Source organism: Mustela lutreola, chromosome 1, assembly GCF_030435805.1.
Source record: "Mustela lutreola isolate mMusLut2 chromosome 1, mMusLut2.pri, whole genome shotgun sequence".
Classification (NCBI taxonomy): Eukaryota; Metazoa; Chordata; class Mammalia; order Carnivora; family Mustelidae; genus Mustela; species Mustela lutreola.
This window is the reverse complement of record NC_081290.1, coordinates 214,502,222-214,518,377: the sequence shown is the minus strand read 5'-3', so window position 1 is coordinate 214,518,377 and position 16,156 is coordinate 214,502,222. Positions and strand designations below refer to the sequence as shown.

Genomic DNA, 16,156 nt, shown 5'->3' with positions numbered 1-16,156 from the left:
GTTCTTTAGTATTCACATTAAACTCTCCGGGGCAGAGTGACCAGAGCATGCCGGTGCTTTATGGAGCAGCCTAGGCAGCGAGGCTGCTGGAGACTTTCAAGGGGAACTTTCCACCCGTGGGGAGTAGCGGGGCCACTGTGTGGTGGCAACCAGGGCAGAGGCCCCAGGCTGAGAGCTGGAAGGACCGAGAGATAAACTCAAGTGTCTATTCAAAGGGCTCGCTCTAGTGAGGGAGCACAAAGCTCCACCCCCTCCAGCAACAACCCCCACCTTACTCCCCAGAGAGAATTTCATGGTTGAAAGAGTAAGGATTTCTTCTGGAGGATAGATCTGCAGGCCCAGCGCGCCTCTCCCGCGGGTGCCAGTACTAGAGTTGGCGGGGGTGGGGAGCGCCTGGGAGAGAGCATTTGAGTCCACGCGCCTGCTTGTGTGCTGCTTTACGGGACAGATGTGTGTTGCTGTGTGTGGGGCTGTAGGTGGGGAGGAGGAGGCGGGTGCTAAGACTGCCTCTCTCCTTTCCTGGGAAAGAAAGGCAGAAGTGCGAGGATACACAGAGCGGGGGACCAGTGTAGGCTCTGGTGCATCAGAGTGTGGACGTGTGGGTGTGGTCTGCGAGTACTAGGAGGGGTGTGGGCGCAGAAGTTACTTGAACAGGAGTATGGCAGGTTGGAGCTGCAACTCAAGTCGCAAATGAATCACTCATTCTCTTCAGAGTACCGCTCCTTTCATTTCGGCAAAAATGTTTAAAACCATTTGGGGTCAGGGAAGGAGGAAAGAGAATGCATCCCGTTACCTTTGCGGTTGAATACTACTCCCTTCTCCACAGGGAATCAGATGACCCCAGGATTCAAACATGTTCAAAGTAGTACGTAAGAGCCCTGTCTGGAAAGCACATTTAGAATCTAGGTGCAACGTTTGATGGTTTAGTCTTCACGCTACAAACTAACCATGGGATCTTAGAGAAGCCATTTTAACCTCGACGTGCCTCAGTTTCCTCCTCTGTCCTCGGAGGGTAACGGGAGCTTGATCTCTGCGCAGGGCCGCGGTGCTGATCCCACTGAGAGCGGTGTGTGCGCGCTCCCTGAAGCCGGCACCACGCTCTAGGCGAGGCAGGAAGGCGCGCTGGTGTTCTCCTCGAGCCCCGAGAGACCGGTGGGGGAAGACTCGCGCTCTAAAATTAGTCCAGCTTCCAGGCCCCGCGCTGGGAGCGCCCTCCAGCTCGCAGCGCCTCTCCCACAACCCCCTCCCCTCCGTCCCCCCTCCTCGCGGCGCTCCGAGATCGCGAGTCGGCCCGGACGCCAAGGCTTCTCTCCCCCTCGCCCTTTTCGCTCGAGGTTTGGGAGGAGGAGACAGCGAGAGAAAAGCGAGAGGGGGCGACGAGAGAGGGGTTTGGCTGTGCGTCGGCGTCGGCTGTGATGGGGAGCTGGGAGCAGCCAGGCGGCGAGCAGTAGCGGCGGCGGCGGCAGCACGGAGCAGACACGAGAGCCGGCGCTGCTCCCAGCAGGCTGCGCTGTGATCTGGGCTGCGGATTGGGATCTCGCGCCCCGTCCCCCTCCTCCCGCTGCCGTTCTCCTCCTCCCGGCTTCCCCTCCTCCGCCTGCGAGCCTCCGAACGCCGAGCGCCTCTGCCCGCGGCTCCAGTCCGGGAGAGCGCGCGGCGTGCACTGCGGCGGCGGCGGCCGGGCGGCCGGCTAGTCCTGGGCTGGAGCGCTCGGAGAGGAAGACCACGGAGGCTGCGCCTGGTGGAGCCGTGGATCGCCGGCGAAAGCAAGGGTGCGTGGGGATTTTAGCGTAATTATTTGGCTGCCCGGTGCACCAGCCGAAGCGCGCTTCCAGGAGCACAGCTCCAGCTGCCGGGTGCAGATGGGCTGCGAGGTGGGCTCGGGCAGGCGAGAGCCGACGGAGCGCGTGGGGAAACTTTTCACCTTGTAAAGTTCCTGCCTCGGCACAGCTCCGAGCCGCCGCCGCCAGGAGGGAAGAGAGGCTCGGTCTTGCGGCAGTAGCCGGGAGGTTGGCATGGAGAGTTGGCCAAGTTTGAGGCTGAGCGTTTGAGGAGGGCCGCGAGGGGGCTTGCGGATCAGTACACCTATCCCTGGGTCCCCCAAGCCCCGGCCGCCGGTTGCAGGTGGATAGGAGGATCCAGGCTGCTAGCCTATTTGATAGCTGGTGCCTGACGGGCGCAGCGGCGATGTTCAGATGCCGATGGATGCACTTGGGCGACCTGGAGGCGCAAGTTGGGTCGTTGCTAGCAGAGATGCAGGGCGGAGCAGGGGGCCCAGACTCCACTTTCGCTAGGGAGTGAAAGGGGTTTCTGGACGATCTGCAGGTCAGCTCCACGCTTGACTCCGGCTTGCCGGGGTCGCGGGCAGGATGAAATGTTCCGAGAGGCAGCGGCTCTCTGACTGGGGCGCCAGCTTTTAACAGAGTGGCTGGGAGGGAGGATTTTTCTTGTTACCTTCACAGGGAGAAGGAAACAGAGCGCCTAGGGAGAGTGCATGATTTTTGGCGGGCGGGCTTGCACGCGTGAAGGTTGCTTGTCTTTGAAAAGAAAGCGGCGCGGGTCTCACCGCCCCGGGGGTGCGTTGCCTCCCTCTCTGGGTCGGGAGGCGGGAACGCGAGGACGCGCCAGCTCTGCGCTGGGGGCCCCTTCCCGGACGGGTGTGGATGGACCCCCCAGCCAGGACGACTGTGGGTGCGGGGCTGAGGCCGGGATCTGAGGGAGAGCGCCCGGGAAGCTGCGGAGACGGCCGGGACCGTCCTCGCGCCGCGCGCCTTGCGCGCCAGGATTCCGCCAGTGGGGGTCGCTGAGCTAAAGTGCATCCGGCCCCCGGGCGTGCGCGAGGCGGCGAGCCCGGGTATTTTTAGAGGTGCTGTGGTCTAGTCCTCCCTCCCTTCTCCCGCTGACTTTTATCGCGCGTGCTTTCCGAGATGGTTAAACATTGACCTGAATTAGGCTTCGCGGAAGGCAACTTTGTGCACTTTCCCTTGCTCCACTGTCGTAGGCGGCGGTGCGCTTGGGGCTGGGATGCGGGGGTGGCGAGAGTTTGGCCGCGAGCTGAGGGAGCCTCTAGGGTAGCCTGCGACAAGAGGAAAGGGGTGGGCGCCCCCGGGATGTGTGTGTATGTGTGTGTGTGTGTGTGTGTGAGAGAGAGAGAGAGAGAGAGAGATGATGGCATCCTGCGACTGCAGCTCCTCGTAATAATGGGGGCCAACCGGGCAATGGAAGGGGGTTCCTGAATGGATGTGAGGAGCGAGAGAGCCTTCGGTGACCGGGCGAGGTCGCCTTGTGGGGCTAGGAGAAGCTCGCGGCCGGGAGAGGCGCCTGCGGCCCCGGAGCGTGGGCGGTCGGCGGTGGTGGTCGGTGGCGGCGGCGGGTGGCGGCTGGCAGACTCCGCCCGCCTCGGTCTCCGGCCGGGTCTCATCGCCGCCGGGCGCCCACTGGGATTCCGCTTCGGGTTTGGGCGAACCTGCGGCCACCCGGGCGGGAGGGAGGCAAGCGCGGACCGCGCAAATGATTGAAGATTCTTTTCTCCTCCTCATCCCTCCTCCCGCTCCTTCCCGCCCCCAGACTCCGGCGCGTTTGTTTTCCAAGTTGGATCCCACTTCCATTTACAAGTGTCAGACAAACCCGCGCGAACCTCCCCCACTCGCCCCGGCCCCAGCCAGGCGGCAGAGGGGGCGGGGGGCGAGCGGTGTGCGCGGCGCCGGGGGCTGTTCGACGCTCCCACCCAGGGCTTGACCGGTCCGGGTTCACCTCGGTGGGTCCTTGTTTAAAAAAGATAACGCATAAGCAAACCACGAAACCCAGACCACTCCCGGCCACTTTGTATTCTGCCGCTTTTCTTTAGCTAGCTTCGGACGTATTAATTTTCTGCCCCCAACGCTTGTCTTTTCAAAGGCGAGTCGTGGGCGGTGGGAGGAAGGGGGCGGGGGAGCGGGCCGACCAGTTCATCACGGTGGATTTGTGCTCCTGGCTTTGTTGCCAGGATTAGATTCTCTCTGATTGCGCCTGGGCCGAGTTAAAATAAATGCAGAGACTGAGAACCGGCCAGAAAATCTGCAGACGACTTTGCCTGGGATCCAGGCGGCAAGTTCAGGTGGTGGAATGGGGAAGCCCGCCATCTAGGAATTGAGGACTTGAGGTTCCCCCTTGTCAGTGTCGCCCAAGGGGAGCCCAGATTTCGCCTCTACCTTCGGGCACTGAACTTCTCTTAACGTTTATGGGAGGCTTGAATGGTGTTCTGGTTTGTGACGTGAAGATTTGAATCTGAGAAGGCAAGGAAGGGAGGGGATGGAAGAGGGAGAAGGATTGAGAGATGGAAATTCTGCAGAATCCTGGGAATTGCACAGAGGCAACTGTTCCTGTTTTCTTTCTCTTTTCTTTTCTTTCTTTCTTTCTTTCTTTCTTTCTTTCTTTCTTTCTTTCTTTTTTTTTTTAAGTTCTTATTCCTAAATTGGAGCAGTTGAGCAGTGAGAGAATAAAGAACAGCCAAGAAAACCAGGGCGCCAAGAGACAAAGACAAAAAATGCATAATAACTTCAGCGCTTTGATGTGATTTTTTTCTCCTAATAGGGTTGGAGTGGGGGAAGGGTTTTTAACATGTTACAAGGAGCAAAGTTGTCTCTTAGAATTAAACCGAATGCTGATATTTAATCATGAATCCATGTGGTTTCCTTTTTGGAACTTGGACAGTGAATGCTGCTGGGGCCAGTGTCTATGCACAGTGCACTGGGATGAGAAAGTTCCCAGAACTGTCCAGCTGTAATGTCTTCATATCTTAACCACACAGAGAACTCCACATGAAAGGCAGGGGGCTCAGAGATCAGAAATCAGTGGCTGCTGGGCTGGCTGCATCCCTTGTAGCTGCAGGATTTTCACAGCCAGTATTTGTTGACCAGTGACTGGGGATCAACACCCCCTTGCTCTGTTCCACACACCCCCCCCCCCCATTTTATTTATTTTGGTTCTTGGCAGACTCCTTTTGGGATTTTTTTTTTTTTTTTTTTTTTTTTTTTTTTTTTTTAGCAGTCAGGACCCAGTCTGTCTGTTAACTAGCAATTACAGTTGTGCTGAGCTACTCAAAAATGAAATGAGTAGCAATAAGCAGAGTGGATGCCCACTGACCTGTATGCTATATGGTTATTTTGCCAGCTCACAGCTTTTTGTAAAGCAGCTCTTCAGGCTGCTCACAGAGGAACATTTTGATGTGTCAGGTTACCTTATCCTTGCTTTCTTCATATGTTGCAGAATGACCTGCTGTAATCTGGCTGATGAATTATGTCAAATAGAAAGAAGTAGGCAATTACCAGTGAGGAGAGGGTATTTAGTCATTTCCAGCTGGTCTGAGGAGTGCTCCTGGTGGCTGTTGTGTTATGCTCTATTTATAGCTCATAGTGCAAATAGGACCAAGGTAGTTTTTTCTTACCTTTTGTGGAGCTGGGTGTGGCATTCTGTGACACTCCACATCTGTCTGGTTAACTGATGGGTGGGCTTTTTCCTCTGGGGCCAGAGGGAAAGGATAATATTGGGAGTGTTCCGTTTCTTCTATTGAGGGTCATTCTTAGGCTTTTTTTCCCCTGGACAGGAGGAGCACAGAGTGGGGATCATCTGATGGGATCAGGTGGGCTGGCCATGCTGATTGATTTCCTTTGATTGCTGGGGAAGGACTATTGATGAACCCTTGTCCTTGCTGATTTTGACAAACACCAGGGAGGAGTGGAAATTTAAAAGAAAGGGGATCTGACAGACCTAGAGGGAGGGCCATGTCTCCTGCCTAATTCCTTCCTGATTTCCACAATGTTAAAGGCAGAAATGCACCCCCTGTGTGTATTGCCTTGCTTATTGATAAAATTTTCTGAAATACTTTTCCAATCTCTAGTTGTTGAATATGTCATTGTGGGAATCCTTCTACCCAATTGTGGGGGTTGGGTCTGTGTTTTATAAGTTTGTCCTCTTGAGGCTGACCACAGTGCCTGCTGCTCAAGAGGCACAAAACAGATACTTGTGGCTTAGGTGACTTCCTGGTTGAAGACCTTGAGGGTAAATATATTTTCTGTGTTTTGGCCAATTTGATTCTACTGGCTTCTCGAACATACCGATTTTCTGTCAGTTGAGGAGTATCTACTCCTCTAATAAGCTCTTGTCTTTGTTTACATTAACCTCCTTTTCCCCAAATTTCTTTTAATTTTTAGAACAGCATGCCTTTCCTTAAAGAAACAAAAATAAAAAAATTCAGCTGAGTGCCACAGATTGAATTTATTGAGAACATATTTGACACTTGTCTAGTGGCTTCCAGCCAATTTCTGGTCGACCAAAATAGTCTGTCAGTTACATGTAACAGTAGCTTTGGATTGGACTGGCACTAGTAGCTTTCTAGTAGCTTTGGATTGGACTGGCACTCCCAGGTTAGTCTTGCTGTTAGCCTATTCTAGGATTGGAATGTATTTGTATTAACTAGAAAGGGTAAAAATTTGAGAATGGATTTTCTGGTTTGATGGTGGTCAGAGAAAATAGAGCACAAATTTCAAAACTTAACAATCAAACCCTCCATATAATGGAAGTGTGTTGCTTCCTTCACTGGGCGGATATGTATGAATGGGAGGCCTAGGGAGCCTTGTAGGATTGTCCTCGCTTCGATGATGAGAGTGTGGCCTTGTCTGGGCAAGAAAAGTTGTGTAGGGGACCTTGAGAAGGACCCTTAGATAGATTTTAGTATTGCATGTTTCTGAACTTACAGGCTTTCAAGACTGTGGATTTTAGCCTCTATTTAGTAAAGGAATTTGTTTAATTAACTCTTGCCCTTGTATGTCTTAAATTTTTCCCTTTGTGCTTATTCTGTAAAGTCACATGGAATTTAAAGTCATTTTATTTATTTTTGTTTCTTTAAGAAAAGCTTTTTTTCTTTTTCTTATTTTCTTTTTCTTTGTTTCTTTTATCTCTTTAAAAATGCATTTCTTTTAAATTTCTTTCAGTAATATTTACTCAACCTACCTCCCTTTGCAAGGCAGTGGGCAGGATTCAGATATAGCTTTTGTCAAAGTAAAATATATCGTTGTTGATCTGTGCTTACAATTCTGTTGGGAAGATGGCAGTTACCCATGTGTGCAAACTAGAAATCAACACATGGGCATATTTGTTAACTGACAAAAGGGTCCTCGAGGACAAGGGAGAGATTAATAGGAACAGGGGTCAACTTTTAGGAGGAATATAGAGTGAATACAACCCAATTTAGTATTTCTCAGTGAAACCTTATATGGGCAAGATATTACAAAATTAATTCTTTCATTTCTTTAAGAGAGGGCTTCTTTTCTGGAAGAATATATTCACGGAACAGACCAAATAGGCTATTCGATTGTTATCTAGTATTTTGGGAAGATACCAGAATTTACTCAGGCTCTTTTCTTCATTTTCCTTTGGTGGTCCCTCCACCCTCAACCTTTAAGAGGACCCTTCCATGCTTTTTAATGGTGTCTGGGAGCCTGCCTGCAGGTGCACACACCTCCCCCACTTCCTCCCCAACATATACACACCCTGGCTTTCTAGTGGTTATATCAACAATTCTGGGATTTTTTTAGTTGTATTGTTATAATAAACTACTCTTTAGCAGATCCTTTAAAGAATCATTCATTTTTGCTGTTTTCATAAACTTTAATGGGTTGTTTATACCACTACGTATTATTATTCACCGTTAATTCCCTGAGGTGTCTCACACCACCCAAGGCTCTCAGAAGTGGTCCTAAAGCAGTTCTCCACCTTGATGGCACTTTAGAATCACCCAAAGGCTTTTTAAAACAACTGATGCACAAATTGCATCCAGACCATTTAAATCAGAATCTCCATGGGGAGGATCCAGACATCAGTTATCTTTTAAAGCCTCTCAGCAGATTTCATTAAGTTACCAGGGCTGAGAAGCACCACTACAAAGGTCGGGCATCAGGAATGGAGTTTGAGTCCTGGCCAAAGCTCCCAGACCTCAGGGAATGTGAATGAAAACCTGGAGCCCTTGCGCTCTGCATTGAAGGAGATGGCTGGTACCCTCATGGCTTCAATCTGCCTGCATTTTTTAGTCTTCAGTTTGCCAGTCATTAACATTCCTCTGTTGCCTAATGTCAGTTTATCTTCCGTTTTCCTAGACTTTGCCTCAGTTCCTTCTCCAGATAGTAATCACGGCTGGCCCAGGAGCTGAGAAATAAAATTTCGAAGGCTTCAGACATCTCCAGGAATAAATATTCTTCCCTTTTCCATGTTGGACTCTTGCTCTGAGGTCTTTTTTTTTTATCTACTTCTGGATTCAGGGAATGCATTCAATGTAATCCATCAATATCTGCTCAATTTTCTTTTTATTTGTAAGGGTTTCAAGGGGTGAGTTGCGGAGAAAAATGAATCATGTTCTCAAGGAGCTTGCAGTCTAGTTAGCTAGACTACAGTTTAGCTAGCTAGCTAAAGATGTGTATACTTAAGGAAGAAAAAAATCACAGCACCTTTTAATGTTGGAGGTTGAAAGAATCTACCAAGTTTGGCGGCACGGTTCTGGTGCATGCAAAGGAAGTAGCTTTTTCCTACAGGCTGATGTCCTTGGTATATTCATGGTTCCCAGTTTTCCTCTGAGGCTTAGTTATGAATTAGCTTTGGCACAGAGAACTCTGAGGTGTTTTGTCCTTTGGGAACTTAGCATTCATGTCTCTTGCTTGCTTTATAACGCACATTTAAAAAAAAAATAATAAAGTAAACACTATGCATGGTAAGGTTGGCTTCCAGAATGGGTGTGAGAAGGCTCGAAATTTTACCTTGGATGTTCACCATGACTTGCTGTTTGTACTTTGCAGAGCAGTTGCAAATGATATTTCCATAATTCTTAGTTTTTCTTTTTTTCTTTTGAGATGTTGGAGATAAGTTCAGCCATTGAATGAGATAGAGATATGAAATGTTAACTGGAAGTTTAATTGTAACTTCAGGACTTCAACTAAATTAAATTCCAGACTTCAACTAAATTAAATTCCAAACAATCTGATAAAAATTAAAGCTTTTCAGTACCATGGAAGGTTAAAAAGTGAATGCGTTGTAGCAGCGATTGTGTTTCACATTTTGAAATAAATTCCAAATTATTAATGCTACGAAATATCATTGGATGTTACTTAACACTTGTAATCATCTGAAAGCATGCTGGAAAATACAGATTAAATCTAGCGACAAATGTGCTTAATGATAGTATAAATGTCATTTTTTTTTCCTTCAGAATAAACATGGCATGCCCGTGTATGTGTGTGTGTGTGGGTGGGGGGGGTGTTCTTCAAAAGCTGAATGGGCCTGCATTTTGGAAGGAGTGGTAAAGGGGTAGGTTGGTCTTTTCTGAAACCTAGACCATCTATTGCAAATGACATTTTGTTGATTTTTTAAAAAGTCTAAGCATATGATTAATAATTTGGGCATCTGAAAAAAAATATTTGGTGCATCTAAAGTCTATTTCAAGGCTGCAGTTTGAGACTCTGTTTGGTTCTAAGCAGTGGCTTAATGATGGCGGTCGGTGCTGTGATTGGTTGAGTGGTGTGTTGTGTGATTCACATGATTATAGTTCCATGCCAGGCCAGGGTTTGAAGCCTTGGTTTCATAAGATTGGCCTGGCTGTGGAGAGCCCCACTGCCAAGAAAGGTACACAAGAAAGTGGGCCAGATGCAAATAGATGACCTTAATGTCTCTAGAGTTATGGACAAAGTGGGGAGTGTGAATCTTTTCCACATTCAAAGAAAAGTTTCAGAATAACAATTTCAATCAGATAAATCAGAATTCAGAAGTGTGTAGTAATCTCCTTTGAGAATTTGGTACCTATCTGATAGGACTGTAAAGGCATTTTAGAATGTCAATTAAATGGAAAAATATGCCCGGAATTGAATATAATTAAGAAATGTTGAAGTCTGATGTCTACATATTCAGACACTGTATTAGATGGTTTAATTAGTGAACCAGAATTTGGATTTATTGACAGAAGGTCTCTTTCTCATGGCATGTTTCACTCATTAAAAGCTCATAATGTCTTGGATCTTTTTAGCTGTTGGAACTTGATCATTTGCCATTTTGTGCTTCTTGACTTAAGTGGTGTGTGCCTTTTTTTTTTTTTTTTTTTTTTTTTTTTTTTACTTTGCAACTGATTAGGATGTTTTTGCTTCTTTCACTGATGGCCATGACCATGGAGTGAGCCTGTGATAACTCCCAACACGAACTATCACCAAAACCTTAAGCAGGACTTTGTACCTCTGAAAAACAAGGGTAGGCAAGTAAAACTCCTAGTGGAATTTTTGCTCTAACAATTTAAAAGTAGTTTGTGAGGTCAATTTCTTCTTTGTAACTATCAGCCCTATATTATATTTATCTGAAATCTGCATTTCTCAGTGTCCTTTTCAGTTTTAGGGTTGATGGGTTAATGATATAGATCCTTTTGACTCCAGATTGTTGCCATGCAAAAGTTTCCAATCATATAAGAGACTGAGAAATTCCCTTTTTAAATATCCTTGTTGTGGGATAGATTTCTTTTTGATGATCATAAATGCTTGAAAGTGCCACAGTTAGTAAAGAAATACATTGAGAATGTTGACAACAAGTGAAATGTGAGAAACACATATCCTGAAATATCCTCCAGGATTTGTCACTACCTGTTTACAATTTAAATTTTAGCTCTCTCTTGCAACGGTATTAATGTAAACAGCTAGTTCTATGAGATTTCTTAACTCTTCATCTTCCTAAGTATGTTTCTTTAGGAGCTATCTAAAATAATCTACCATTCCCTCTTTCCTGCAGATGTAGCAGATCCTTCATAGTCTGGGTGAAGTAAGTATGCATTATACTGTTAGTTTTGCTGAGGCCTATGCTGGTTCTTAAAATCCATGCCATTGTTGGCAGAAATGCACTGAGTGCTCTAATGACCTTGGACTGATTTTGCATGAAAGCGTATTATACAAATGTGGTGCCTGACCCTTGAAAAGTTAGCTTTCTGGACTGGCTGATGTTTCCCGAAACAGGTCCAGAAAAGGACAGAAAGCATGTGTGCCCTAAGTCAGAAAGATGACACAAGCCATCTTTTATTGAGTTGAAGTGACCTCATCTGCTTGGAAGTGCCTGGAGTAACTACGAGACCCTGATACCTCATTTACATTCAGAAGACGACGACTAGGATGAGGGAATTATGCAATGCAGGCAATTGATTGGGAAATGTGAGATGAAAACATATTCTATAGCCAGATCAATTTCCTAGATCTTCCTGAATTATCCAATAATTAGATAATCTTCTTTTACTTTGGAAGTGTGGATTTTGTATGTGTAATTATCTACCTGAGTCACTTTATTCCCAAGTTTTATTCAGCATTGCACACAGTCTGTTCAATTTATACTCTCTGTATTTCTGTTAAATAAGTAGGATTAATAGCATATTCTACTTCCTCTTCAAAGAGAGAGAGGGAGATACAGGTATTTTATGAGATATGCCATTTTCATACAGTTCATCAGTGGTTATTATAATAATCAAAGTGAATAAGCCTAGATTGCTCTTATACGATAGATAACGTTTTTAAACATGAGCGTAAATCACATTTTTCAAAGCAAATCACATTTTAAATGCATTCAATTAGGGAAAACGCACTATTTAAGCAGATCCTGGGGCACATTCTTTTCCAAAGAATATTTTGTTTCTCCTTAATTTGTCTGTTTTTTTAACTTTAAATTTTTGTATATTTGATTTCTTGGAGAAAGGCAAGAGGGTACGCATATGGAGAATGTATTTTATTTCAAATATGTGACGGTCTGAAAATTAGAGTGTGACCTTCTCCTTTAGCACTACTTTGAGGAGAAACATCAGAGGGGAGCCGGGGCGGGGGCACATTGGAGTGGGACTGGAATTAGGAGAGAAAGGTCTGCAGAGATGGGAAAGCTGAGGAATTTCTGGGTCGGTGGGCTTAGGCCAGTGCCACCCAGAATCACACTTCTGACTACATCAGCTCTTTTGTGAAGATACTGAATGAGGATCTCTCTTGTTCCCAAACTTGGGAATGTCCAGAGGAGTAGACGTGCTTATTCAGAGCTTTCTACCTGCTGCAGGGCCCCCTCCTACTTTTCTCTCTCTCCTTGGTGGCCTGCTGGCCCGGTTCTGTGTTCCCCCTGCACAAGCCCCCGGGCTCCAACCCTAGCTGGAGCCCTATGCCCTCCTGTAGGTTCGCTGAATCCTTACCTCCTGCTTTGCGTTTACACATTGCCTACTCAGGTTCCCACTACAGTTTGTATTGCTGGTATGGCACCAAATACCATCTGTCTGGTCATGAAATTACCTGTCCCGGTGTCTCTTCCTTGGTGTCCCCGGGTGTCCCCATCCTCTTCCCTGGGACCATCGTTCCTAGGGCTCAGTAGCATTTCATCAACCTTTACTACTTCACTCCTAACGTTGCCAGGTCTTCCCCATGTTTAATATTTAAAACTGAATGACCACATTTGTTTCTTTTCAACTTGAATAGTGTATCATTGACCTTCACAATGGAACATCCACAGCCAAATATTGAAAAATCTCTGAGGTATTGGGGCTGCATTATGATTCTGGTGTTGGTGGGATGTAGTACATTTGAGGTCCACATTTTCTATTCCAAGGAAAGATCCTGCAGGCATAGACACACCCAGGTTCTTGACTGGCTGACCTGTCAGAGCTGTGGCTCTTTCCCGTAGGTTTTCAAGGAGTGCGGCAAATACACTAAAAAGGCATCGTGGACACATCCAGATGTCTGGTTACCTTCCAGGTGCACCACTTTGTTTCTGAGGAGGTCCTGATAGAGAAATTTGTACCGAATGGTACAACTGCATGGAAATCAGTGTTGACAGTTAACGGTAAAATACACTGGGAGGTGGGAACCCACTTCAGTACTGAGTCTTTTCTGTCTCCAGAAAGCATAGAATACATATGTACATAAGAATGTTGCTATTACAAGGGCCCTTGGGGTCTTTCTAATTTACATTTAAAAATCAAGTCGTCTGCAAACATGTGTGCTGTATCTATTGCTATACTAACCTACAACTAATACACCATTCTGGTGTATACTGAGACATGGAAGTTCCACGCCGCTGCTTACTCACTTCTGACCTTTGTGGGCAAGAGAATCTTGCTTTAGAGCATTGGATTTACAGTGTCAGGCACATAGTGTGTGTGAATGAATGTATGAGAGTACCTGGCTGAGAGTCATAGAATAGATTAAAATGTAAGTCTTGTAAAATTCCGGTTGTTGGTTTTTTTGTTCTTGTTTTGTTTTGTTTCCAATTATACTGCAAGAAAGCATTATTTGAGGGGCAGGCTGGTAAAATCAGCCTATGAACAGGTGTGTGTGTTGGAAATGTCATTTTACAAAAAATGCTCAATAACTGTTTCTTGAATGAATGGAAATTGGAAAAGGCTCTGTCTTTTAGACACTATGTCATTCTGTGAGCTTAACAAACAAAATCTCATTAACACCAAATCCATGGGAGCATGAGAAGTGTGTAATGCTCTTAATTTCTTATTAAGTGATTTGTGTTTATTGAAAATTGGCTTGAAGGTACACTGAACATAATTCATAATATTGGATTTAGGTAGGTCTAGATACCTGATTCTTTTCTGTACTTAGAATGTGCTCACACAGTTCAGTATCGGAATAGAAGGTGGGAAGAGCTATACCTTATTCCTGGAAGGATTTACTGAAATGAGGAGATGACGAGATAGGCTTTGGAGATCCTTCTCTTAAGTTCCTGTGTCTTTTAGGTTTGTGTGATTATTCCAGGCCTTTATTTCTCCAGGCACACTTTGTACGTGTCTACAAGCAGATGAGAGAGAGCAAGGGCACTTAGGGGCTGGTAGAGGCAAATGTGAATCCCGTTTTTTCCCTATTAACTCGTGAGACCTGCTGGGTAGCAGCAGGCAGTACCAGACATTTAATTGTGTGCTAGGTAAGGCTGGCACAACTCCAGCATCATGGTGGGGCAAGAATTACACTAATCAGCTGGGATATACTGCATATATTGATTAGAGTTGGATTTTGTTATGCAAAAAAAAAAAAAAATCCTTATAAATAGTGGGAAAGTAATTGAGAGTAATTAAAAAGGCAGAGAGTTAAATCACAGTTCTTTAGATGAAAAGGCATTTTGATCCTTTGCTTTCATGCAGATTTCCGGGCAGGCTGGAGCAGTCTGAGTGCTGAGTCTGAATGGTGTGATCGCTGTTACCACTGAACTGGAAAGAGAGTAAATGGGCAGGGTGCAGAGATGAACCACTGGTGACCAAGTTCCAGCAGTTTCTTCTTGGTGGCTCTTTGCTGCTGGAAGCCTTCTTTGTTTGGGTCTGGGGTCTTTTCATTTCCTTTTCTTGGCCTCACTAATGGCTTTTGGTTATTATTAATATCCCTGATGCGAACTGAATGGGGGCATTGGTGTCCTAGTGAACACTGGTGAGAGCATTAAACCATGCTGGAATTACCTGGGGTGCCAGCGTGTGTTGTCATTGCTTCTCCTTCCCTCAACTGAGAAGGCTCTGTAGCCATTTGCTGTCATGGAAAACACTTCATCTGTGAAATGATGACCTGGAATGGTGTATTTTCACATTCTTTCTTGCCTCCTGAGCCCTTTCTTGCACAGACGGTGTCTGCCACTACATACATGCTTAAGGAATATTTGCCGAATGGAGAAATGAACGAGATGTATAGGTTTTCAAGGCTGGACTGATTTAGCATCTTTTTATTTTATTTTGATTTATTTTGATTATTTATTTATTTATTTAAGTTACTATTATGATTATCTTTTATTTTAGAGAGAGAGAGGGAGCATGCACAGGTGGGGTAGAGGATCATGACCTGAGCTGAAACCAAGAGTTGGGTGCTGAACCGACTGCGCCACCCAGACACCCCTGAGTCAGCGTCCTTGAGAAGTTAGAGGTGATGGCTGGTGGAGTTGCAAGCACATTATGATCTCAGATCCTAAACAACCAGTAGGAAAGAGGGAGAAGAAAATGGCTAATTTGTCGAGCGTCCACTACATCAGGTTCTTGTATATACACTTTGGTTCCAGCATCCTCTGTGCTTTAGTAGCTGGATGTCAGCGTCATTATGTTTTTTAATTTTTGTGAGATTTTATTTATTTATTTGACAGAAAGAAAAGAAGCAGGGGGAGCAGTAGGCAGAGGGAGAGGGAGAAGCAGGCTCCCCGCCGAGTAGGGAACCGGGACATGGGGCTCAGTCCCAAGACCCTGGGATCATGACCTAACTGAAGGCAGATTCTTAACCGATTGAGCCACCCAGGCACCCCAGAGAATTTCCTCTTCTTAAAAAGACTGAATGGTATTCCATTGTGTGCATGTATCACATTTTGCAAAATCTCACCTGTTGATGGACATTGAGATTGTTTCCACACGATATTAGTGAATAGGGTTTCAGTGAACATAGAAGAGCTAGTGATCTCTTCAAGACCCCGATTTCAATCCTTTTGGTTAAGTACCCACAAGTGGGATTGACGGATCATAGGGCGGTCCTATTTTTAATTTTATGAGGATCCTCCATAATGTTTTCATAGCTGCGAACTATTTTGTAAGGGTTTCAACTTCTCCACCTACTTGCCAACACTTGTTATCTTTGTTCTCTTTTCTTCTTTTTTGGTTTTTTGAGTTTTTGTTTTTAAATTTTGTTTATTTGATTTTTTAAAAGATTTTATTTATTTGAGGGAGAGAGAGAAAGAGAGAACACAAGCAGGGAGAAAGGCAGAGGAAAAGGGAGAAGCAGGCTCCCTCCTGAGCAGGGAGCCCAACGTGGGGCTCCATCGCAGGATCCTGGGATCCTGACCCCAGCTGAAGACAGATGCTTAACCGGCCGAGCCAGCCACGCACGCCAGCATCATTATTCCATAGTTAACAAAGATACGGTCAGGAATTGAACCAAGGTCATGGACCTTAGTTAGCAGGACCGAGATTTGAATCCACAGCTCTTGTCTACAACCAGGGCTTCTCAAATGTAGCCACATGAATCCTTGAACCAAAACAGCAGGATGGTCTCATACTCTCAAAGCCTGGTGATGGAGTGCAAAGATAGGCCATGGGTATCAGTCAGATTCCTTTGATGGTTGTTTTTTTCTAAAGCTTTATGTGACTTTAAGTCTATTCATAACGTGTTTT

The 16,156-nt window shown here is 46.0% G+C and overlaps 1 protein-coding gene across 3 annotated transcripts in view; it reads left to right on the top strand.

Annotated features, from left to right (window-relative positions):
- Positions 1 to 1,127: 1,127 nt before the first annotated feature.
- Positions 1,128 to 16,156, top strand: part of FAT3 (FAT atypical cadherin 3) — a 662,765-nt gene continuing 647,736 nt past the window's right edge. For all 3 annotated transcript variants that reach the window (XM_059186764.1, XM_059186755.1, XM_059186746.1), the window contains exon 1: positions 1,128 to 1,772. The gene's annotated coding sequence lies outside the window, so the exon portion shown is untranslated. The remainder of the gene's footprint in view (positions 1,773 to 16,156) is intronic.